This window comes from Pistacia vera, unplaced genomic scaffold (genome assembly GCF_008641045.1).
Source record: "Pistacia vera cultivar Batoury unplaced genomic scaffold, PisVer_v2 Contig469, whole genome shotgun sequence".
NCBI lineage: Eukaryota > Viridiplantae > Streptophyta > Magnoliopsida > Sapindales > Anacardiaceae > Pistacia > Pistacia vera.
Genome location: NW_022196300.1, coordinates 207,098 through 234,943, shown reverse-complemented (window position 1 = coordinate 234,943; position 27,846 = coordinate 207,098). Strand labels below are relative to the sequence as shown.

Below are 27,846 nucleotides of genomic sequence, written 5' to 3'. Positions count from 1 at the left end.
ATGTTGGAAGTTTAACAGTTTGCATTGTTCATTTGATGTTTAATAATAATGGTTTGGCTTCCCTTTGAAATCGATACTTGGGCTCTATATGGTGGTTATTTGTATTTTGTATAAGTTTTACATTCATGTGTTGAAGACAGAAGTTAATTGTATTATTATAGAGTAATGCCATACTAAGTACTTATAATTGTTATTCCAATTTTTTTTCTGAAGTGATATGAAGTTATTATGACTTTTTATATAATGTCTCATTATTTTATAATTCTGTGGTAATTCTAAGTCAATACCATAGTACTTAGGATACAAAATTTGTGATATTGGTTTTAAAAGCTAATTAGATGACATCATGAATTGATGGAGACAAGCATGTTTTATGTGTTGCTCTTGCCAGCATGGTATGATATTATATTGTATCCACATGTTTTAAGTGAAAATCTTGTAAAATATGTGGATGCTATATATTATTTTCATTTAACACAGAAACAAAGCAAAAGCATCTTTGTCTCAAGACTTGAATATTCTTTTCTAAGCAACTTTTTAACTCCTAATCAATTGATTTAATGTCTAGTGCAATTGTGCAAGAGATTCCTTACCAATTAATGGACATATATATTCTTTATGATGATACTTTTTAAGCTCATTATATAACTAAGTGGAGAGTGCTATTTCAGATTCTGTTGTTCCTTTACATATGTATTATTAACTTCTATTGGATGATTAGTTTTTGAGCTGATTATGTAACTAAGTGCAGAGTGCTTTTTGCTGGCTTGATAAAAGTATGTCGGACGAGAAGTGCAGAGAGACACTGTTGAAGGAGAAGAAATGTTATGAGAACTGCTCTGGCCGTAAGGTTGACAAGCTCAAAGAGTTAAAACAAGGTTTACCCATTCGGGAAATCATTTCTTTGTGGTTTGTTGCGGTTTGTAATTGTAAGTTGCCATATCTCATCACAGGTTGCCAAATTTGAAGAATGGTATTAGTTTCATTATTTTTAGTTGTTCCTCTTTGGGTTTGAAGGGTTCTGCATACATGCAAATGGAGATGCATGCAAATAGTTTTGGTTAACATTATCAAAAATATTACAGATAACAGAATTTTTTAGTGTCTATGGGAAAGGGAAAATTATTTTATTATATACTGGAAGATGGAAAAAATGATCAGATTAAGGTGATTTTATCATTACATTTTCTTGCAGTGTGGTTCTGTTGGCATTTCTTTTTGTTTGTAACAGAAGTGAGAAATTCTGTCCATTGGAGCACTGTACGTGCAAATAGTATAATGAATACGGTGAATTAAATTGGAGTTTTTGTGGTTCCCATTTTAATTATAGTTTGACAATTTTGCACCCATTCGGTTGTTAAACTATTGAAGGGAAAAAGTTGGCATGCTCCGCTGGGGCTCAGCAACAAAAGCTAACTGAAGGTATTTCTATCTAGTTAGAAACACAGGAAATATTTTATTAGAAGATTTAATTTTGCACCCCAGCTTACATCTGTGAATTATTTTCAACTTAACGTCTTCCCATCAGTAAATGAATAAATTGTGATCTCCTTCTTGGATGTTGAGTCTGCCTTTCAATCTGTCATAAATAAATTTTGCTTTTTGTGGTTGTGGTGAACTTCATTATTACTGTAAACAAGTTTTGTTGTTGATTTAGCATGCACCTTTTTTCTTTATGGTTGAAATTCATTTATATGCCCTCTTGCAGTGGTTTGTCGTTTCCTGCAGCGCTTGTTTTAGCTGCTCTTAAGCATTTCTTAATTATTTGATTTATCTTGTACATTATCCATAATATTGATATCCTTCTCATTCCAATTTTTCAGCACTGTCAGTATTGTCACTCTTTCCCTTCCTTTATTTCATGGTGAGTAGAAAAGTTACTCAGCATGCAGATGATTAACTTATCAAAATGAGTTATAGACAGACGTAGAAATTGGTTGAGTGACATACAAAGAGTCTGCAATTAAGATTTTGAAAAAATCAATTGAATGATTTTTGTATAAATACAGAAGCATCTTACTAATCAATTCACTATGATTGATAGCAGAACAAGATGAGTGAATAACTATCCAAGAAGTAAGATTTACCAGTGAGAAGATTGATCACTTCCTTAGTTTGGAGAAAATATTACTGAGAAGTAGACAACAAGTTTTCTGCAACTAATTGAAGCTGATACATTCCGGGATGGTTATAGAATATGGTGGTCAGATTTGATTCTTGCATTACTTTATATACATCTTTTATGAGTTTGAGGTTGGATTATCTTGGTTGCTGATTTTCCTTCTTAGCCTCCATTTCTTGGGAAAAATATTAAACAAAGCCTACCGGTCATTTTGTTGAATCTTGCATTGCTTTCCAAAACATTCTATTAATTTACTACTTAATTTCAGATTAGGGATTTTCATATTGCCAAAAGGGAGGAAGATATTGGCTACTATGATGGCTTTGTGGGTGAGTGTATCTTCTGTACTTCCTCTTTAATGATGGTGTATTCTAATACAGATATGCTTATTCCTCAGATTTCAGTTCCTTAAAATTAATCCTAACAAACCTCTTAATACCTTGAAGGGTCTTCATTCATGATTGGCTGAGCTTTGACATCTGTCTTATGGGGAGTGGTGGCTGACTACTACGGTCGAAAACCCGTAATATTATTTGGGACCATGTCAGTGCTACTAAATGCTGGTTTCCTGTCAAATTTTGATAGTGATAATTAGCAATTAGTTCTGCAATTTTTTTTTTTTTTTTTATTTCAGACATCTTATGTACAAAATTTTCATAATTATCTGGCTTAAAAATTTGTCATAGGGTTGTTTTGAGCATTCTCTTTGGGCTTAGTATAAACTTTTGGCTGGCTGTCATCACAAGGTTTCTTCTTGGGAGTATGAATGCTTTACTTGGAACGATAATGGTATGGAAAGTTTCTATTCTATGAGATTCTTTGTTTACTCGTGTTCCACTTAATTCCAGTACCGGTGCGTAACTTCTATCATTACCCGGCATATGCAACTGAAGTTATGCGTGCAGAACACCAAGCTTTAGGACTGTCAGCAGTAAGCTTATTTCTCTATGAATAAAAATAATTTCTTGTGGTGCGGAAGCTGACAGTTGTAATCTAATTTCTGGTGAGTACAGCATGGGGCATAGGACTCATCATGGCCCAGCAGTGGGTGGTTTTTTTGGCTCAGGCACTTATATTTTTGGCTTCTTGTGCCAGTAAATACATCTTGTAGATAATATTTCCTTTCCTTTATTATTGAAAAATATTCCATTTTCAAGTAATTTGAAATCCTTATGAAATGTCCATCATTCAGGATTTTTCCCTAGTTGTCCAAGTATCTTCTCCAATCTCATTTTAATCTATCTATTGTTAACATCCCCAAACCCCACCTAGTCCATGTGCCCACGTCCTTTTCATTTTGTTTGCTGTTTGCAAAGCATGGTACTTATCGTTTGGGATAATTTTCATTATTCAGCCAGCAGATAAGTATCCAAACATATTTTCTAAAGAATCTTTATTTGGGAAGTAAGTGAACTTTAACTCTTATCTTTTTTATTATCTTTCATTTTCTATCTGTAAGATGTTAAAAGTATGATGGTATATTTCTGAAACATGAGATTTATGCAGGTTTCCATACTTCTAGCCCTGCTTTGTTATATCACTTATTGCTTTGGGAGTAACTGGCTCCTTGCTGGCTTCTGGTACATAATTTATGTTATTTATGACTTCAAAATAACATTATTGCTACTGTCTAATCTCAATGATTATATTATATCAAATTATTGATTTGGGCTACTATTTGTCCCAAGTAAAATGCATTTTCATGTAATTCTTTCGTAACATATCAGCACAGTTCCTATCATAGTGAAATTGATTGACTGTGACTTACTTTAGGTTAAAAATTGATCTTATAGACATTTCAATTTTCTTTGCCATCATATTTTATGAGGCTCTGATGAGAAAGAGAACAGTAATGATTGAAAGGCCTTCAGGAGAAGTAAAGCTTGTGTAGTTGGCTATTTTCAACACATTTTAATTTGAACTTCATATAACTCGTTTGCAACCTCTTTTCCCTTTACTTTTCTGTTATTTCTGGATACTTTCATATTTTGAGGGTTTTACATAGAAATAGAATTATTACATGCTCAAGCACTCAGGTCGGAAACGATGGTTAAAAAGCTCAAGGTCATTAGCACTAGCCAGAAGGCTCTCTTAATTAGTATTACAAAAATTCAAATATGTACACAAAGTTGTTTTAGTTTCCAAGTTGTATATGTCATTTAATAAGTTCAAATCTGCCCTCTGGCCTCTGCATGTGTGTGCATGTGTAAAGAGAGAGGAGAATAATACTTATGACCTATCATATAAAAAATAAGGCGAGATATCTATATGGTGATCATCCAAGTGGTTAATGTTATTCACATTTTCAGTCAAATTGCTGTGGAGGTTCACATATTTTTATTAATTATTTTCAGGTAGATTTGTTATTTGTACATACTTAGGTAATCCGGTTGTCATTTTACCTTTTATAGTCTGTCGTACCAGGTTATATGACTTAGCAACACTAAGAATGCTTTGTCTTCATCAAAAGTGAATAAATCTTTTGGGAAAAAAAATGCACCTCTTCTTTTGTAGTTATAAAACAGATGGGCTTTCTTGGTTTGAAAATTGTGTTGGATAGGCATCAATTAAAATTAATTGAAACTTCATTTGTAACAATTTCCATGTTCACAACGGAGGATTTTGATAAATTTGGCAGCTATTCTTTAGTGAACCTCGGGATGCCATATGTTTGAAAATGTTCTTTTTTAGAGCTTACATATTATTGTTTGCCCTATTCAGTTTAAGTTCTTAGGTTCAATAGTTGTTTTAACTTAGTATCAAAGTTTTGAAGATAAAGAGGTTTTGTATTTGAATTCTGTAGATTTTTGAGAGAACAATGTTTTTTTATTGTGTTGATTATAGCTAGAAACAAACCAGCTATTTGTACAAGCTTAGGACAAAACTAAAAAAAAAAAAAAATAAATAATCCCTGATTTTAATACAAGAATCAAGGCTAAAGATCCGTAATTTTCATACTAGAATCAAGGCTGAAGATCAGCAACATCGGCTATAGTTACATAGCTGTAAATTAGATTATGATTTTCTACACTCCTCAAGTTGGGTTATAGATATCAGTCATACCCAGCTTGGATCTCAAATCTTCAAAACTCAATCCTATGAAGGGCCTTGGTGAGGATGTCGGCTGTCTGGAAAGTAGTAGGAGTGTAAACCATTAAGATAATTCCTTCTTCTATCTTCTCTTTAATGAAATGTCAATTGATTTCCACATGTTTTGTTCGATCGTGATGGATTGGGTTCTTTACAATGCTTATGTCAGCTTGATTGTCACAAAACATCTTCATAGGATCTTCTAACTGAATTTGCAGTTCTTGTAAAAGTCTTCTTAACCAAATTCCTTCACAGATTCCTTGTGCCATAGCTCTAAATTTTGCTTCTACACTGCTTCTTGCTACCACAATTGTTTCTTTCTACGCCAGGTAACCAAGTTTCCCCATAAAAATGTGCAATAACCTAAAGTTGATCTTCGGTTAGTTATGGACCCTGCCCAATTAACATCAGTAAATATCTCCACATCTCTTTTTTGTGTTTTCTTGAAATACAATCCCCTTCTTGGAGTCATTTTTTAATATTTTAGAATCCGATAAACAGCTTCCATGTGTTCCTCGGTTGGATTATTCATGAATTGACTAGCCACGCTAACAGAAAAACTAATATTAGGCCTAGTGTGAGAAAGATAAGTTTTCCAACAAGTCTTTGATATCTTCCCTTGTCAACTGGAGCACTTTCTTCCGCAACTGCCACCTTTGTGGTATAGTACATAGGCATATCAGCAGGTTTACAGCCAAGCATGCCAGTTTCCTTCAATAAATCAAGGACATATTTTTGCTATGAGACAACAATTCCCTTCTTAAATCAAGCAATTTTCATTCCTAGGAAGTATTTAAGATTTCCTAAGTCTTTGATTTCAAACTCTTTAGCAAGGAATTTCTTGAGATTACTTATTTCCTCCTCATGATCTCTTGTCAAAATTATATCATCTATATATACAATGATGATGGCTAATGCTCCCCCAATAGATTGTTTTACGAATAAGGTATGATCAGACTGACATTGTGAATACCCAACTTTTTTCACAGCCTTGGTAAAACAGTCAAACCAAGCTCGAGGGGACTGTTTGAGCCCATATAGAGATTTTCTGAGTCTGCATACTTTGTTAATATTAGCTTGAGTCTCCAATCCTAAGGGGATTTGCATATACACTTCTTCTTCTAGGTCACTATTAAGAAAAACATTATTGATATCTAGTTGATGGAGACACCAGTCACGGTTTGTAGCCAAGGATAACAAGAATCTGATTGTGTTCAATTTTGCAACAGGTGCAAAAGTCTCTTGGTAGTTAATTCCATAGGACTGAGTGAAGCCTTTTGCTACAAGTCGTGCTTTGAACCTGTCAATACTTCTGTCTGCTTTGTATTTTTCTGTGAAAATCCACTTGCATCCCATCAGATTCTTCCCTTCTAAGAGTTTAGTAAGTTCCCATGTGTCATTCTTTTCTAAAGCTCCGACTTCATCTTCAATGGCAACTCTCCACTCAAGTACTTGTAGAGCTTCTTGGACATTGTTTGGAATCTGAATATCAGTAAGATTGGCAACAAATGCACGATATCGTAATGACAAATTTTTATAAGAGATGAAGTTATGGATTGGGTGGCTTATGCATGATCTGGTTCCTTTTCTTTTTGCAATAGGTAAATCAAGATCATTATTCTCTACCTAATCAGATTCAATGAGATCGTTATTAGTGTTACTTGAAGATGTTTCCTTTGGATTTGGATCATCTTCAAGGACTGGCTTGGGATGTGTTTGGTCCATTATATCTTCTTGATTTCCCTTCTTTTTCTTGGAATAGACAATGACCTTGCTGTTTTTCATAGTTTGAGATTGAGTTCGTTGAGAAAGGAGTGGAGTTGAAGTACTTGACTCAGCTTCAGACGGATTAGACTCAAAATTTTGAGTTGAGTTGGTTAAGAAATGATTGGAGTTAGAGCACTTAGCTCAGCTTCAGAAGGATTCGACTCAGAATTTATAATGAGCATTTCAGATTCAGGTATTCTTATTGGTATCTCAGCTATGGGAGCTATAGGTGTCTCGATAGGTTCTATTTCCCAAGATTGATATTCCTGGATTCTATTCTCCCCCTGAATATTATTTTTGAGATAATATGGCTGGTTTTCAAGAAAGTTTACATCCGTTGTGTTGTAGAATTTTCTTATGATGGGGAGTAACACTTGTATCCTTTTTTTTTTTTTTTTTCGATGAATACCCTAGAAAGATGCACTTAATATCCCTTGGATCAAGTTTACTTTGGTTTGGTTGTTTATTGTAAACAAAGGCCATACAACCAAACACTTTTTGTGGAAGAGTAGAAATTAGCTGAGTATAAGGATATGATTTGAGCAGGATTTGACAAGGAGTTTGGAAATTTAACACACGAGAAGACATTCTATTTATGAGATAAGTGGTAGTGAGAACAACTTCTCCCCAAAATTTTTTTGGAACATTGGTGTAGAACATGAGTGATCTTGCAACTTCTAACAAGTGCCTATTTTTCCTTTTAGCTACCCCATTTTGTTGTGGGGTATCAATGCATGAACTTTGATGACCTATTCCTTTTTTTAACAAGTAATTACCTAGAAAAAAATTGAAATAATCCTTTGCATTGTCGGTTTTTAAAACTTATATTTTGACATGGAATTGTGTTTGAATCATGGTATGAAAGTTTTTGAAAATTTAACTTACTTCGATTTGTCTTTTATTAAGAATACCCAAAAAATTCTAGTATGATCATCAATGAATGAAACAAACCATCTAGTGCCAATAAGAAATCCCCAGACATCACTATGAATCATTGGAAAGGGTAAGATGGCTTATAAAACTGAGTTGGGTAAAAGTTATGAACTTATTTAGATAATTGACATATTTCACATTGAAAATTCTTAGAATTATTCTTAAATAATGATGGATAAAAGTTTTCTAAGATGCCTAAAATTAGGATGACTTAAACGATAGTGCCATAACATAACATTATTCTCATTATTTGGAACACAAACAGAAAAAGATAATTTGTCACCACCTGTGGATTGAGGTTGTCTTTCAGGAAAATTAGTGATCTTGAGGATATAAAGACCCGAACACATATCAGCACAACTAATCGTCTTCCCCAAATCCAGATCCTAAAAAACATAATAATTTGGGACAAAATTTAGTAACACAATTCTTATCTCGAGTGAGTTTATTGATAGATAGCTTATTACAATCAAGATTAGGAACAAAAAGAATAGATTCAAGGGTTAGGTCCTTGGAAATAACAATAGACCCAATGCCAGCTACATTTGAGAGAGAACCATTTGCAATACGAACAGTGAAGTTTCTAGCACAAGGTGTATAATTTTTAAACATTGTAATATCTCCTGACATGTGATCAAAGGCTCTGGAGTCAATAATCCAATAGTTTCCATGTTCGTTTCTTACATTTAGGGCTACGAGAAAGTTACCTTTTTGGGCCAAAGATCCAGATCCCAGGGCAGAATTGAAATTGGAAGATGATGAACCTTGTGTGGATTGAGTGATCAATTTTTGTAGAAGTTCCAATTGTTCATTTCTTAATGGACTTGGGTTTGGATCTACTAGCTTATCCTCAACTGAATCATGTTTGCTATTTGAACAAGTAATTCTTTGACCAATTGTGACTTCAGAGATGTTCTCGATAATTGCTTCTTTATCAATTGTCATTCTGTATTTTGTCATGGCAGATTGAAAGAATGGTATTTAGGCTGAGAGAAGTTTCAGCAGAAAGAGCTGAGAGATTTCAGTAGGAAGAGCTAAGAGATTTCAGTTGGAAGAACTGAGAAAAGAGATGGCAGAGAGATTTCAGCAACCTTGCTTTGATACCATGTAGATTTTTGAGAGAATAATGTTTTTTATTGTGTTAATTATGGCTGGAAACAAACCAGCTATTTATACAAGCTTAGGACAAAACTAAAAAAATAAAAAATCCCTGAGTATTAAGGTTCAAGATCCCTAATTTTCATACTAGAATCAAGGTTGAAGATCAGCAACACCAGCTATAGTTACATAGCTGTAAATTAGATTATGATTTTCTACAAATTCCCTATTGTTTAATTTGATAACATTAAGTTGTGAATTTGTTTGTATTTTTTGTTTGATCCACATGCCTTACTTGGGAAGGGGCATGTTGGTGCTAAAGTATTGTTGTTGACCTTTGTCTATCATCTTAACTTGTTTTGGTTTCGTGGTTGTTGATAATTTTCTTTTCGATTCAGATGCTAGTTGTATGTGGTTTTCTTTGTTATGAATAAGTATCTATATGACTCTACAAACTGATTTTCATTTATTGCCATTTTACAATTTGTTTCCTAGCATGTATTGCAACATATGCCAGTATGATGTTTGCTCTCCATTTGTACATGCTCAATTTTCATTATTTTTTTCTAGTTGAAATTGATGAATATCCCCTAGGAGTATAGAGGTTATAAGGAAAAGAAATCCATAAAAGATTTAAGTCATGTCTCTCTTGTTTAATATGTCTATTCGACAGATATTCATGTGAATACACTTATAACTAATATTAAATATTTAATGTGAATGGTTGTATCACTTATGGTAAAGAACCACTTATCACAAAAGCTCAAGTTAATAGGTAAGGGACCATAACTCGTCAAGTGTTAGTGCATGTCAATCAAATATAATGTGATCAAGGATACAATGATAGAAACCTAAATATTTCAACCACAACCAACTCAACACACACGGAGAACAAGCTTAAACACTAAATAATTCATTGATATTTGTATTAATAATCTGCAGTAATTGATATTTTAGAGCTAAGAACAATAATGGAAAAATTAAGAAGGAATAGAATGAAAGAAGAATGAAGAAAGAAAAAAAAGATAGCACTAGCACTTCGAGGAGTTAGGGGCCTCACAATACAACTCTATGAATTCCATGATACCCTGTACACATTTCATTCCCCTTTCATACCCAATTGCCATAACAAACTATTCTGCTAATCTGGTGCCACGTAGATATTCTTTTTAAACAACTCTCATCTAGCCTATTAATCTAGTAATGACATATGGCTCCCACGTAGCTTCAAAAGAAGAGAGATCCCTTCACTGAATCAATACCTCCCAAAACCTATCTAGAAGAGTTCGAATGGCTAGGACTGAAGTTGGTTGTACCATTAACTTTAAGTCCTCAATCAAGAAGTTCGGGAGAGGTTGGATAGGGATTGCCAAGTGCAAACTCTACTTGAGTTGAGAGATATGGAAAACTGGATGGATTTTTGCAATTAGAGGTAGAGCTAATTTATAATTAAGCAACTTCTCCTATCTGTTGCACAACTTCAAAGGGATCATAGAAACGGGGGCTAAGCTTCTCATTGAATTTCTTGGATAAAGACTTGAATTTATATGGTTGCAGCTTAAGGTTGACAAGGTCACCAGGTTGGAAAACTACTTCCCTACGGTGTGCATTGGCAATAGACTTCATGCGAGTCTGAGCTATTTGTAGGTTGTCTTTAAGATCCCCCAAAAGAGCATTGCGTTTGACCATTTGTTGGTTAATATCCTCTACAGTAGATTTGATTTCGATAAACTTCAGGAGAAGTAAGGACTCTCTTCCATAAAGAGCTTTAAACAAAGTCATTTTGGTAGAGCTGTGATAAGAGGTATTAAACCAGAACTCAGCCCAAGAGATCCATTTAGGTCATTGCTTAGGTTTGGAAGAAGCAAAGCATCGAAGATAAGTTTCCAAGCAATGGTTAACCACCTCCATTTGACCATCGGTTTGGGGGTGATAGGCCAAACTAAACTTAAGGGTAGTCATTTCCAAATGAAATAACTCAGTGTAGAAATGGCCCATAAATACTCGGTCCCTATAAAAAACAATTGATTTGGGAAAACCATGAAGACATACAATCTCCTTGATAAAAAGAGCAGCAACCTTCTTAGCATCATAAGGGTGGCATAACAAAAGAAAATGACTATATTTAGTCAATATGTCAACAACAATCAATATAGTGTCATAGCTACAAGCTTTAGGGAGTCCCTTGATGAAATCCATAAAGACATTATCAAATGCTGAATTCGGAATTGGAAGTGGCTGCAAAAGGCCGACAGGTTTTAAGGCTTGATGTTTGTTCTATTGACAGATCCCACATGCCATGACAAAATTTTGAACATCTTGTTTAACACCTTCCCAGAACAGAATTCCAGTAACTCTTTTGTATTTGGAGTGTCGTGTAACTCATGTAGCAACTAGGGAATAAGCTTAGAGTCTTGGGAAGTACTTACCTACCCTTGTAGAGGAGGTAGCCGTTACGAAGGGAGTAATTCGGCCGAGAATCGCATTCAACAACAGATCTTGTACAATCACCTTGAGTTTGGGATCTTGTAAAGCCTTAGCAGCCAATTCTTTGTACTCACTAAAGTGTGCTATCGATGAGGCACTCATGGACACAACTGATTCTCGGTGGGACAAGGCATCAACTACTTTGTTGGAGCTGCTAGGGTGGTATTGGATCTCTAAAGAGAATCCTAAAAATTTGGAGATCCATTTATGCTACTCAGGAGTCAGAGGTCGTTGTTCCATGAGGAACTTGAGGCTGCGCTGGTTAGTCTTGATGATGAACTTTTGACCAAGCAAATAATAGCTCTATTTGCGAACGAAAAAAACAATCGCCATGAGCTCACGCTCATAAACAAACTTTTGTTGAGATGAGTAGGAGAAAGCCTTGCTGAGAAAAGCTACTGGACGACCTCTTCGTACCAGTATAACGCCCATTCTCAAACCTTACGCATCAGTGTGAACCTCAAAGGGCAGCGAGAAATCAAGAATGATCAACACTGGAACAGTCACTATGGCTTTCTTGAAAGTGTTAAAGGCCTTTTGAGCTTCCTCACCCCAACAAAAGGAATCCTTCTTGAGCAATTGGGTTAATGGGTAGGCTAACTATCCATAATTCTGGACAAGTCTTCTATAGTATCCTGTAAGTCCTAAGAATCCCTATAAGCTCTTCAAGGTGATAGAAGTTGGCCAGGATAACATGCATTAAATTTTTGCAGGATCTGCCTCCACCCGATTAGCCGAGATTAAATGGCCCAAATACTCTAATCTCTCTTGAGCAAATACACATTTTTTTTTTTTTTATTAAGGACCAACTGGTGCTCCAGTAATCTCTGGAAAGCCTACCTCAAATTCAGAATGTGAGTAATCAAATTAGTGCTATATATTGCAATGTCATAAAAAGAAAAGCAAGAAAGTAAAAAATGAAAATGGAAACAAAAAGGATATAAAAAAAAAAAAAAAAAAAAAAAAAAAATTTGGAGGAATGGCTTGAAGATTTCATTCATCAACGCTTGGAATGTGGAGAAAGCGTTAGTCAAGTCGAACGGCATAACTAAAAACTCATAATGGCCTTCATGAGTGCGAAAAACGGTCTTTGGAACATCCTCATCACAAACCCGAATTTGGTGGTAGCCTGATTAAATATGGTTCCACTACCTAACTCATCCAATAATTCGTCAATGGTGATATCAAGAATTTATCGGGAATGGTTATATCATTCAAAGCTCGATAATTGACTCAAAATTGCCAACTTCCATTCTTCTTTTTAACTAGTAAGACGGGGCTCGAAAAGGGACTTATGCCTAGCATCTCGCTCACCAAGTTCTCTATCTCATTTTTTTGGAAAAATGAGTATCTGTATGACCTAATGTTAGGGGGTTGAGCCACATCTTTGAGAGTGATGGCATGATGTCTTTTACGATATGGAGGAAGATCTTCTGGTTGATCAAAGAGGCTAGAGAATTCAATCAAAATAGCTTCCACTTTCGGATTCAGAATTGGGGCTGGAGCACAATCTTGATGAGTAATAGAACAGAACTTAATAACATATCCCTCCCCTTATTGTTGCAGTGATTTTAGCATTGCTTTTAACGAAACTACCGTTTTCACTAAGGACAGATCCCCCTGTAGTGTCACTGTTTTTCCATTAACTTCAACCTTCATTGTTAGTCTCTTCCAATTAGAACACACATCACCTAATGAGCTCAGCCAGGTTATTCCCAAAATTACATTGGCTCCTAAATCAAACAGAAAAAAATCTTGACAAATGGTGATGCCCTGAATTTCTAGTTTCACTTCTCTACAAACTCTAATACTCCTTACTGTATACCCATTCCCCACCATGACGCCAAAGGTCTTAGTATCATCCCTCTCCAGTTGTAACTTATTGACTAATTCTTGAGAGATGAAGTTACGGGAAGCCTCACTGTCAACCAATACTATGACTCTCTCCCCTTTAATCAGCCCATGAAGCTTCAGCGTGTTCACCGAAGGTATACCCAAAATGGAATTCATAGATAAGGCAATAGGAGTACCTTCAATATTAGCCTTATCATCAGGTTTCAAGATGGTTTCTTCTTCCTCAGACTCTTCAGTAGTTGAGACGAACAAAATCTGGAGTGTCTTGTTCTGGCAACGATGATTGGGACCAAATTTCTCATCACACTTGAAACACAACCATCTCTCTCTTCTATATTGCATTTCGACTTCTGTCATTCGCCAGAAATTGCCCTCTCGAAGGTTTGTTGGTGAAGATTATGGTAGTCTCTCTCATTTCTCAAAGTGAATTTGACCTCCACTTGTGCGATCTGAATTTCTTGCATAATTAGAGCCCCAACTAATTCTAAGTGTTCTGGGCTTGGTGTAACTCGGGTATATGGCTCAAATTTGTTTGGTTCAGCCTTAAATTCCATTGGGCTCGGGTTGGTTTAAATTTGGATTTGTCCAGGTTCCAATTTCTTTCCTTTATTCTATGGGCTTGGTTCATTAGTTCAAAAAGGGAAATAGGCCTATCAATTTGTAAATCAGCTTTAATCTCCTCCTTTAGCCCATTAGTAAATGTGCCTATCAACAGTTCTTCGCCTACCTTATTCATCGATGCTGCAAACAACTCAAATTGTTCACAGTACTCAATTATAGTTCTGATTTACTTCAACGCCACGAAAGACTCAAAAGTAGAACCCTTATAGGATGGCCGGAATCATTTGATCAATGTGTTTTTAAACATTCCCCAATTTGGAAACGGAGCTCTTGAATCAATCCACTAGAACTAATTAAGAGACCTTCCCTCCATGCACACCGCCACCGATTCCATCTTCTCCTCCTCGGAGATCTTGTTGATGTTGAAATACCGATCAGCTTGGAAAGCCCAACCATACGGGTCTTCACCGTTGAACACAGGTAAGTCCAACTTTCTTATTTTCTAATCATCTCCATTGATCTCACTATTTCTGAGTCGTTTTGAACTTCCGATTTTTTCGATCGTTTTGGGCTTCCTTCTTTGTTAATCACCCGATTCCCTGATGACTCTCCCTTATCTTTCCTTTGAACAACACTTTCCTCCTTCTCATCCTTCAAATGTATCCATTCCCTTAGTTCCACGAGATACCCTTTGATACTGCCGATGTTTTCCTTAACGTTTCCCATATCTTTTTTCAATCCCTCAATCCTAGATTCCATCCTCATATTACCATAAGAACTCCTTGGCTATGATACCAATGATAGGAACCTAAATATTTCAACCACAACCAACTCAACACACACGGAGAACAAGCGTAAACACTAAATAATTCCTTGATATTTGTAATAATAATCTACATTAATAGATATTCCAGAGCTAAGAACAATAATGGAAAAATTAAGAAGGAATAGAATGAAAGAAGACTGAAGAAAAAAAAAGATAACATTAGCACTTCGAGGAGTTAGGGGCCTCCTAATACAACTCTGTGAATTCCATGATACCCTATACGCATTTAATTCCCCTCTTATACCCAATTTTCGTAACAAACTATTCTACTAATTTGGTGCCACGTAGATATTCTTTTTAAACAACTCCCATCCAGCCTACTAATCCACTTTATTCTTCTTCATGTACACTTTGGTGCTAGGTTGTGCTATTCCCCTGATACCCTCCTTTGAACCTCCTGGGTTGTTTAGTGTCCTATCATACAACTATAATTGTAAACATAAATTCTTATAGCTTAACGAATAGAAAATGGGGATTCATATTCAAATTAGCTTGGTCAAACAGATTCGATATGTTAAAATTATCATATTTAAAACCTTAAGTTAATAGATCAGTGTCTGGTAATAGTATTTAAGCTATAAGAACTCATGCTTGTCTTGTTATTACTGAATTAACTTTCTACTTACTGCAATGGGGTTTCCTAAAATACATCTGGTTATTTCAGTAGACGTTGCACATCCATAAGGAAGACAATTTATCATGTGATTTCTCAAATGATCAAATGGAATCTGCATCTTGTGGGTCTGATGCAGATTTTAAAGGACATGAGGGAAGCAAGAAAACTTCTAAGGAAAGCCTCAATAAGAATTGGCCCTTAATGTCTTCTATTATTGTTTGCTCTATTGTTGCACTGGATGATATGACTTACTCAGAGGTATATTTCTAGATGATATATGTTTGGCTTGTGCCTTCTATTGAGCTCCCTCTCCTTTGTCGATATGTTTTCTTCATTTTTCCTTGATTACTAGTCTTCAGAGTTGAAATTTCTAGTTTTGTTTCTTTAGTGCTACTGTGTTGTACTTGCGTCAATTTTTGAAAATAACGGATTCTATATCTTTTGTCGATATGTTTTCTTCATTTTTCCTTGACTACTATTCTTCAGAGTTGAAATTTCTAGTACTGTTTCTTTAGTGCTGAAGTGTTCTACTTGCGTCGGTTTTCAGAAATAACGGATTCTATAATTACTTCCTCGTTTAGAGACAAGCTCCTTTAGTTTCATTAACGCTACATAATTTTGGCAGAGGCTAGTTGCTAGTAGAAAACAGATGGTAATGGGCTTACTTCTTCTCATTGTCAACCGTTTCTCTGAAATGTAAAAAAAAAAAAAAAAAAAAAAAAAAAAGACAACATTCTGATGCTGAGTAAGGTATTTCAAGGAAATAAAAAAGAACTATTGAATAGTTCTGAGTTCCCTTCAACTTGGGTTTAGGTGTTGTTGTAGATAATCATGCAAAATCTTACAGATATTGCATGATTAAGTGTATAAATCTATAATAGGATATTAGGATTGTAATCAATACATAATAGGAACAAATCTGTAAAATAGGAACTTAGATTTTTTATTTCCTAGATTAGATTATTTATTTCCTAGACTAGTTCTTTATTTTCCTATATATTGATGTATAATTTGTCAATACAAGAGAAGAAAATTACAATCAGTTCTCTGTTTGTAACAGGTGTAATGCAACATAAGTGCTAGGTTAAACTCCTTACACACTTTGCTTTGTGCCAGCCACCTAGCTTTGACTGTTAGTTTACCTTATACAGAGTAGAATGTTGGCCCTAACCACGCCATTGAATTAGTCTGGCTGTCGGTCTGCTTAATTCCTCAGCCAAATAGCATCATCATTATCAACAACAAATAAAAAATAGTGCAGCAATTCTTTTATTAAAACCTGAAATATTTTGCTGGTGTGGAAAACTTATTTCAGCTGCATTGAAAATGGCGAAAAAGTAGTGTAATTTTTCACCTATCTGCGCTATGGGTTTAAAATTTGTAGTTTACAATTAAAGCTTTCATAACCCAAATTACTTAGTTTATCAATATTTGTGACTGAAAAAGTAGTTAATTGCATTTGTAGTCTTAATTTGAAGATTTTCCCTATGTTAAATATAAACCCACTAATCATGTAGGAAGCCTACTATTCGAATATCCTGAAGTCACATTTAAATTATTGAAAAAGGAACATACTGTCCAGATAACCTATCAATAGTTGGAAACACTAAATAGTCTGGCATCTGCATTTAAGCTTTGTGTTGATTATGAGTGGGAAGATCCTAAATGTATTCTTTTAATATCGATTATACTTGTTTCATAACATATCAACATTGTGTTCTAAAATGTTCATTGCACAAATATTTGGAATATAAACTAAAAAATTAAGTATTCTTTTTGTTGATGACTTCATTAATATGGCATCCTTAAGTTCAAAAGATAAACTCAACCACTGGATTTTATATTTTTTGTGGCTGTATCTTTTTTCACTAGTGTCAAACAGTGCTCAAATCCCTAACACCAACTGTGCCACTAGGACCACGGTAGCTTCACTCCACCATGTCCTTAACCTGTCGGTCTGATGCTATGTTCAAATTTCTACTTTGTGAAGAAATAATTTCATTATGATATTAAGAAGGCTAGTAATTCATCGTGATCATGTAATTATTTGATGAAGTGCTAAAAGGAACTTGTAACTTGAACACCAAATGCAATGTCGTAATTATTTAAAAGATGATGAATTGTGGTGATACATGCCAATTTTGTACATGTTTTCAACCAGATACTGTCAACAGAGGGCTAGTATTGCCACCAAGATGATATGAGCTTCACACAATACATTATATGATTATAACGTTAGCTGCACTTGCTCTTTCTTGTGTAGATATTTTCACTCTGGGCTGTCAGCCCTAGGAAGTATGGGGGTCTAAGCTATTCTACTGCAGTTGTTGGTTAAGTACGTGCAATTTCAGGTAAAGTAGATACTGATATTCCCCTTTTTTATATTTAATTGCCTTATACATGTTTTTTTTATTTTCAATATTTCATTCTATTTCTAAAGCTTTCAAAGCATGTTTAGGAGGGATTATTTTAGACTTTCTAGAAAAAGTGAATTTTCAAGTGTTAGAGCATCTCCAAATGACTCTTTGAATGACTTAAACTCTTTATTATAAAAAATTTATCGATAGAAAAACAAGAGTCCAATATACTCTTTATTCTTTAAATATAAATTCACTATTTATCCTAATTTTAAATAATAAATTATAAATTTCTATGCATTTTATTTATGATCTATCTCTCATATTAAGTTTTTTTTTCTTGAAAAAACATATTCTCTGTTCCTAAAATTTAAAGAGTCTATTGGATTTGAATAAAAATTTTGTTCTTTATATTTAAAAATCAATAAAGATACTTTTTATTTATATGAAATATGCTCTTTAAAATAAAGAGCACTATTAGAGATGCTCTTATATCATAACTTCCTGCTAGGTATATTCTATACTAGTAAAAATCTGTTGAGTCTTGATTAGTGGAGATGACGTCAGCCCTTATTTTATGCATAACACTTATGTAAAAATATGAGATTTGAAAGGATTAATATATGCCATGCAGCACAAAAATTTGAAAATCTTAAATTAAACAAATGCTCAATCGAGTTATTCCATGCAATTCTCTTGTAATTGCAATCAGAATGATGTATATATAGTGTATATAAATACATCATTCACAGGTTTTTGTTACTATTTCTTAATGATGCTGCTATTACGACTTGAATAATGCTAGCCTTATTCACTCTTCCTACTCATTTCTTTTACTCACCTTTGTTAAAATAGTGAAAAAGTGGATAAGACTAGCACTTTAACAAAGGTGAGTAAGAGAAGTGAGTAGGGGGAGTGAGTAAGACTAGTATTACTCTTACGACTTTCAACATTACAATTAGGGTTACTAAAAAGTTGAATTGTGGTTATAAAAATGGCATCCATTTATTGAACATGCATGGTTTCTATTTAGCACAGATCAAATCAAAAGCATTTGTATATACACGTATATATATTCTTATAATAACTAATTTGAGAGTACTAGTTTAGATTAAGTAATTCCCTATTGATTTTTCTTTCTTTATTTAATTTTGGTTTCATGGATATGTTAATAAGCATTGAATTTCATGCAGTAAGACAGTCTCTTGTGTTTGAGGGAGACATTGTTGAATAAGAAATATTATGAGAATTGTTTAGGCTGTAAAGTTGAGAAGCTAAAATTGTTGCGAAGATGTTTACCTATTCGAGAATTTATTTCTATATGGTTTGTTGCCCTTGTAACTGATAAGGGATCCCATCACATATAAAAATTTTATTTAAAATTTTCTCTATATCATCTCTAGCACTCTCTCTTCTTTGAGCTAATTTTTTCAACATTGCCAATATCATCTCTCTTTCCCCTTCTTTATTTCATGGTGAGTGTAATTGTTATCTTCCATTTGGTTATATATATATATATATGGTAATATGAATGTTTCATGGAGTATCTAGATTCTAGAATACTTCTTGCCATCCATTTGTGTAAATAAAATAAGAACCTCTTTGGTTGGACTTATTTAATGGCCAAAATAAATTTAGATTGTTTGGTTGCATTTCAAAAGTGTTTCTAGAATTTTAAATAAATTATTTTATTGTTTCTCCTATTAAGCTCCTTTTTAGCTTATTTAAAGTATTGAATTTCCATAAAAATCCTGTTCTATTTCATAAATTTGATTTATTCTTTGTCCTATATTAAAGTTTTTTTTTTTTTTTTTGTGTGGTAATCTTAGACCTCAAAGTTCTTTTACATTTTTCCAACTAAACAAACTAACGATCTTTTCATAAAAATTATGCTCTTATAAGCTCTCCACTAATGAGCTCTTCTTCCATAAGCTCTAGTTGAATAAGTCATTGCTTACCAACAAACCCACCAATATAAAATTGAAAATAATCATCCTTGAGTCTAACAAACTTGATTAATTGCACAAAACTTCTGGTCATCTTCGTTAATAGTATATTCTCCAATCTATGGAAGTACCAAACCTTTTCAAAACTTCTTGTTAATGCAATGGTTTTTACAGGTTTTCTCTTTTATTTATTATTGAATATCAGGTTAGGGATTTTCGTATTTCGAAAAGAGAGGAAGATATAGGCTACTATGCTAGCGATGCAGGTGAGTTATTCTGTTTCTTCCTCTTTACTAATGGCAAATATAAATGTGTTAAAAAAAAAAAACAATTATTCTTATAATCACCGCATTTTAATTTCTCTTAATCCCTTGAAGGATCTTCATTTATGCTTGGCAGAGCTTTGACTTGTCTTCTGGGGAAAAATTGCTGACTGATATGGCCGAAAACCTATAATGATTTTTGGGACTCTTATAGTGTTACTGTGTTAGTACTTGCTAATTTCCTATATATATAACTTGATTTTTGGGTAAGTATATAACTTGATTTTGATACTTAACTTTCAAACAATTTTTAATTATGCGGCTTAAAATTTGGTTATAGGGCTATTTTCAACACTCTCTTTGGGCTGAGTATAAATTTTCGGATGGACATTATCACAAGGTTTCTTCTTGGGAGCTTGAATGGTTTACTTAGAATAATCAAGGTATTGAAAGCTTGTTTATTTGAGTCTTTGAAATTCCAATATTTATAACTTAGAGATAATTGCATTTGCCGGCCTGAGGTTCGACCATATTATTCTAGATTTAGTAGTTTAAACTATTAGAAAGTACCTCCCTGATTTTGCAGGTATTAACACAAATAAGAGAAGAACGGATAATTTGCTCGTCTTTGCATAAAAATGTTGTTTCGGAGTTAGGATATGATTAGTAGTTGTTAATTTGAAGGGAATATTTCCTAGTATTTGAAAGTTCAAGATCTTGAATATTGGGACAAAAGCTTAATTATTTTGTCTATGAATGATTTGAGTTAACAAAATCTGTTGCATCAAAATTTACAGCTAGTCTATATTTAAATCTCAGGTTAATTATTAGTACAACATGGGGCATAGGGTTGATCATTGGTCCAGCTATTGATGGTTTTCTGGCTCAGGTAAATCCCTATACTCTTAGCTTCTTATGCAAAAAAATACATCTTGCAGAAAATAGTTTTTTTTTTTTTTTTAAGCTGTAAAAATGTTCCATATTCAGGGGTAATTTGTAATATTTATGAAATATTAATGACACTTTAATATGTTCTTTTTCCTAGTTTAAGTGAACCATTTGGCCAACAAAGTTATTATTATGTAAGGATCCGATTTGAATATTTAAGTCTAACAAATTTTCTTACCCTGTAACATGGATCCCATTTTAAATTTATATGTATCTAATGAAAATAGAGCCAAGATTAGGGGTGTGCAAAACTGGATATTCGATCCGGTTGGGGACTTTTTTGATCCGATCCGAATATTCGGATTAGGATAAAACCTTATCCGAATCCGATCCGGATGTTAGGATATTTGATTTTGCGGATATCCAGCTTTTCAGATCGGATCATCCAGATATCCGAATTTGATCTGGATTTAACAAAAAAGTTTTTTAAAATTAGATAATTCCTCCATTCTTCAATTAAAAACCTAACAAAGAGTATAGTCTGAACTAGGGGTGAACGGTTCCGGGTATCCTGCATTTTTCAAGGGAACTGAAACCGGAACTGCACAGTGCATGTTCCCAAAAAAAGGAATCGAAACCGGAACCACACAGTACAGGTTCTTAAATTCAAGGAACCGGAACCTAAAATGCAGGTTTTGGTTCCTTTCTCGGGTACCCTATAAAAAATCAATTACCCCCCTATTAGTTTAAAAAATGACAAAAATACCTTATAGGGTCAGAAAAAAAGGTCCCTCAAAAATTTGATATAAGTGAGAAGAAGAAGAAAATAAGCCAAAGAGCTGAGGGGGTAACTGGGTAAGTGAAGATGGTGATGGTGTCAATTGTTGAGAGAGTATGATTGACGACAGTTTGTATCATTGTAGGGTTAAGTGTTAACTATTTAACAAATAGGGAAATCAAAACAGTGTCATTTAAGTAAAATCTGGATTGAACTCGGATATTCGGTTGTTTAGCACAGCCGATTTGGAAATTCGGATTTTCCAAAATTGCAATCAGAATCTGATCTAGATTTTTGGATATCCAATTTTTTTGAATCAGCTCAGATCGGATCCAGAACGGATATCGAATGTTGGATTTTTTTTCACACCCCTAGCCAAGATTACTCTAAGGGGGCGTTTGGTTCACGGAATGTTAGATTACTGGAAATGTTGGATTGCTGGAAAGTTAGATTACATTAAAGATTATTGAGAATCTTTAGAAAAATGTGTTTGGTTAGTTGGAATAAATTGGTGGGTATGTTGTTTAAATTATTGAATTGTCCTTCAATTAAATATTATTATTTAGATTATTTATAACCCCCTACATTCAAGAACTTAGCAAAAACAACCCTATAATAGAAGTTTGGAAAATCAACAATGCACCCCCACCAACCCAGCCACTGCCGACCGCTGGCAACCACAGCCGGCCGCCAGAAGTTGACAATGTAATGGTGCACGGAAGGCACAAAATGGCCTCCGTGTGTCGTATGGCCATTTCCAACTAGAGATATGGCCAAAAACGGCCAGATCGATGGCTGTTAACGGCCATAGATAGCCCTAATGGTTGTGCTTCTTCAAATATTTTGAAGAGTGGTGGTTTGGGAACGCTAGATTGTTGAGGTTAAAAGGGGATATAGCTGATGACAGGATTAAGATTTCCTGGCAGATATGGTTTTGACGGTAGGCTGCCTCTTGTTCTTCGCTAGCTTTTCTTACAAGTTTGATCTATCTTGGCAAGCTTGTGTTTTGTTTTATTCTCTTATGCTAGTCCTTTTTTTTGTTGTCCCCTGGAGTTGGTGACTCAAGCAAAGGTGTTTTTATGCTTGTCTTCTTTTGATGTGGGGATTTGTTAAATGTTGTCCTTGGTGTTCTACTAGTGAGGTGTTGTAGTTTTTTTTTTTAGCCGGTAGCTGCTGTTTTTGTGGCAACAACTATTTTGCTTATTAGTTTTTTTTGCTGTTCTTGTATATGGATTGGCTGTCTTTTTTTGCAGTAGCTTGGGTGGTTTTTCTTTGTGCATGTCAGTCTGCTTTTGGGCATTAGGATTGGGTTCTTTCCTTTTGCTTTTTGGGTTGTACACATCATCTCTTGGCCCTGTCCCCAATATGTGGTATTCATTAAGAAAGCCAAGGGAGGCAAGCAAGGGAATTTGGGCTATAATAAGGAAGATTCCCATGGATGAGGTGTTAGGGTAAGGTGTTACAATGGATGAGGTGTTAAAAAATCAGTTTTGGGATGGACAATGGCCGCAAGATATGGGATGAAGGAATAATTCTCTTAAGTGAGAAATAGTATAAAAAGAGAGGCAAAAGGGCGATGAAGGCATCATATATTAGATGGGAAAAGTTCATAATATGGATATTGGGGAGGAAAGCTGACCCTCTTAAGTTCAGCTGGGATGGGTTTCTTTTATGCTTTATTTGACTAAAATAATTACTTAGTTTATCATTTGTTTTTCATTCCATTTCATCATCGCCATTTCCTTTTGTTTATCATCTGTTTCCTTTAAGTAATCAGTTTATCACTTGCTTATCTGTTCCATTTCATTACTGCCATTTCCATTTGTTCATCCTTTGTTTTAATTTTCTTTAAATAATCAGTTTATCACTTGATTATCTGTTCCATTTCATTACTACCATTACATTTTGTCATGCATTCAGTTGAAGCAATATAACAACATAAACCAACAAACTTTCATATTTAGAACAAGATTTTAGCATCCAACACAACCAACATATTTAACACACCCAACCGAAAGCAACATAGAAGCAATAACTCATAAACATTATACTTAGTATTGATTTTTACAAGAACACATCAATGGAAGAGCGAAGTGTTTGAAGTTTCGATTTCAATTTAGCTGGAGCTCAACAGTGAGTGGATCAAACTGGGATCAATCATGCCTTCATTCTTTCCTTTTGCTTGCCAATAAAGATAATCTAATAAGTAGTTGCAACAACAAAAATCATGCCTTTAAGAATTACTTACCGTGACGAAAGATGTTTTCACACTTCGGCTGTCTTCAGTAGACACTTCAAATGCTTTGGCAACTGACTTTGGACTTCTTCCATTTGTGTTCAATTACAAAAGCCCTCCTTGGCATTGCTTTCCTTCTAATGGCGGGCGATCAACAAAATTTACATCTACTGCCCATGTGAGAACCTAAACCTAGCACCATTTCAATAACAAACACATCAAAAACATCTAAGGATTTATATGTCCTTAGACAACACAACATACACTTAATTACGAGTAAAAAACATTTACAACCCCGTTAACTTTATTGTTTCAAGGGCTGAAAGGTGGGTGGTAGACATTACTTTCATCCAGTATGCGCAAGACATATGTCCTCTTAAGTGACTCCAACAACCCCATGAAAACATCTATCTTGTGCTGATCCTTGCAAATTACCTCCAAAACATCTATCATTTGCATTGGGGTTAAAAGTCCCAATTATTCTATTTTCGCAAACAAACACTGACTTCTATCCTTCGATTTGTCAAAAGATGCAGCAAACTTTTCCATCCCTCAGGAAGCAACCTCATACGTATCCCTCTACTTCTTCATTTGGTCCACCATTTCAGAGATGCCATCGTCATTTCTTTTTCTTTTGTTGCTACTAGAAGTCCTACGAGTTCCATTAGCTCCAGAGGCAGCCACACCATCCTTGTTTGGAACGTTACTTCCTTCATTAGCATCAGCATCAACATCCATTGATTCATTGTTGTTTTCGGGAATTTCTGAATTAAGATCTTCAACTGCATCAGTTGGGGTCTCCGCTCCAGCTCCACTTGCCTGGTCCTTACTGAAAACAATGGCTAATGTGTCGTAGTGGGGGAAAGGTTTGTTCTTTAATCCTTGTGCAGCTGGATGGCTCTGTCAAAGAAAAAAAGATAGATGAAATTTATAATTAATATACTAATAAAATTTACTGATGCATTGAAGATAGAAAAAACCTTGCCTTCACCCACTCCTCAAACACATCATTGCTTACAGTTATGCATTTATCTTCATCATTCCACCCAAAGCCACTGCCATGATTTAACATATCTGAAATGGCAGCATACTGCCTTTTCCATAGCTTGTAGCGCGATTCAATATGTGGTGTTGCCTTCAACCCAGAAGATGGAAGTCTTTTTGCCATCATCTTTTCTAGTTGGACAAGAAACTCGGTTTTGAAAGTACCATTGTCAGCACGCCAATGACGACTTTCCTTCAAAGTAAGTAGACAATTAGCTAAAATGGCATCCTCCTCTTTTGTCCATTGTCTTTTCTTTCCACTTCCACCCGTTTTTTTCTTCCCTTTCTTACTGATGCTCAGGTTATACAATGTCAAAGGCATATCCTGACTTCCACTAGCTTTTGCCGACTTATCCATTGTTGAATGAATTGTTAAGAAAAAGAAATGAACCATTTATTAGGCAAATAATTAAATCTTGAATGATACTACCCCTTACTAAATAATAAAAGTCAGGAATATATTTATACAATAGAAGATTCAAGAACGAAAAACATATAATCCAAGACAAATAGAATCAATAATATGTTGTCAAAATTGAATGCAGCTTCAAATTAAAAGGTGTTACACAGCTACCTTTCAGATAACAATGAATAAGACATCAAATTGATTCCAACTTCCAACACTACCTCTAATCACTAATCAACTGGATCCTCATGATCATAGATTCTTTACCAATATCAAACAATCAGGCAATAACTCACCATTGACTTTTTACAAATTAACGAAAAGTAGGAAAATTGTAGCTGTGGACCAAGTACCCAGAAAGAATTTAAAAAAAAAAAAAAAACAAGTGTCGAAACTAATTTATACACCTATTTGCAAGGACTAATTAAAGCAGCTCTATGTATGATATTATTAATTATTATTAGCAAGAAAGAATGGAAGATGTAATAATTATAAGAGCCATAGTATGTGATCATTGCAGTGTAAGTCTTCTTGTTTTCTCAAACTATACAAAATTAGTCCACTGTACAACATAGATCATAAACTAAACAAAACTAACTCAGAAACACTTCTGACTTGAAATGAATAAGGAAAAAGAAGAATTTGCAAACTCAGCATCATTTTATCCTTTTTTTCCTTGTCTCCAAGTATAAAAGATAACAAATGATATATTTGCACTCTTCATCCATTGTTTGACCTTAAATCCTAGTAAACCACATCTATTCAGTAACATTCATCTGATACCAACATTCATATATCCTATACTTGTTTCGAAGCCAATATTTCTGGCATCCACAAAACATGCTTTATGGTCACCAAATTGCACAACTATCAACATTGAAACATTTAGGGTCCCAAATAATTAGATATTAAATGATACAACCCCTCACTAAATAATAAAAGTCAAGAATATATTTATACAATAGAAGATTCAAAAACGAAAAACATATAATCCAAGACAAATAATTTACGTTCAAACGTCAAATGTCATTATGGCATGCAATATATATATATATATTACAAAGTACAAAACAACATAACTATTGTCACCCAAAGAAAAAACACCCTAAACTAATTACAACTGCCTAGATCATTGCCAACTTTCAAACATCTGCTGCGTAGATTATCCTTCCATGCAGTCCATGCATCACTGGGTTCCACGTGGCTTATAAATTCAGGTTCGGGATCAGCTTCCTATGGGGTATTGTTCATCTCACGAACCTCACTTTCCATAGGGTCAATGGCCATCTCAAACCTAATGTAGTTATGTAACAGGCAACAAGCGGATATTATTCTGCACTGCATTTTAATAGGGTAGAAAGATTTCTCGCTAAGAATCTTCCAATGGGCTTTCAAGATGTCGAAACATCTCTCAATGCAATTTCTTGCTCAAGAGTATTTCATGTTGAAAAATTCTTAAGGGGTTCTTGGTTGGTGACCATTTCTCCACTCATTCAAACGGTATCTTTGGCCTCTATAAGGTGCTAAAAACCCTTCCCCATTGGTGTAACCCACATCACATAAATAGTAAAAACCTAGCATGATAATAAAAATGTCAATTACGGATACTCATCTAATCGTTCATCGTTACCCGTAATGAACTTGGAAAATTGTATAGAAACTATACCTTGAGGAACCTTTAATCCATTTCTCTTACTAATTGCATCTTTAAAGACTCTACCATCAACAATTGAACCTTCCCACCCGGGAAGAATATAAATGAATTGCATTTTTAGTGTGTAAACAGCAAGAACATTCGTCGCAATTTCATTTTTCCGAGTGCGATACCTAGGTTTATCACGAGAGTCAACTTGAACCCTTATTTGTGTTCCATTTAATGTGCCCAAACAATTCTACCAATAGGATAAAACAAATTTAATAAATTAGTGTTGTACTAAAAAGGAACCTACATAAAAACAACCATAATATACTACTTAGGTTCTTCATTATGTACCTTGAACCATTTCCAGTGTTCATCTATTGAGTCCTCCGTGATAGGCTTAGGCTCTTTCAGTAACGTTCAACACTGCATGAAAATTTCTGATAACTATCTCACCGGACCTAGCTATCTGGTAGCTAAAGACTGTGTTCTTGATATGGTGCGCACAAATGTGAAGAAAACAACACACCATTTCCTCTAGAGATGTATTTCTACTTGATTTTAACCCCGCTTCACGTTAAAGTAACACACTTAATTTTTCAAAAGTTGTTATATTCATTCTACAGTTCACTACACATTGGTTATCATCTTCGAAAATCATTTTCCATAAATTGAAGGTCCTAATGGTATGGTTACTGCTAAAGTTACCCGCATATGATATGCCATGTCTATGTCTATTCCTATTCTTCAGCAGCAAGGCAATCATCGTAAAAACTAGCATGGTGTTTAGGGTGTCCATCAAATGAAAATACATCATCATAAGTGACACCAAATGCTTCTGCCTTTTAGTTAAACGAGCCATTGCTATCAAACATAAGCAACACTAGATTACTATCATATTTGAGGGAAGAGGACATAACGTACACAAAATTCAA

General features: G+C 34.5%; 1 pseudogene; it reads left to right on the top strand.

The window, feature by feature from the left end:
* Positions 1 to 778: 778 nt before the first annotated feature.
* Positions 779 to 27,846, top strand: part of LOC116145877 — a 32,512-nt pseudogene continuing 5,444 nt past the window's right edge.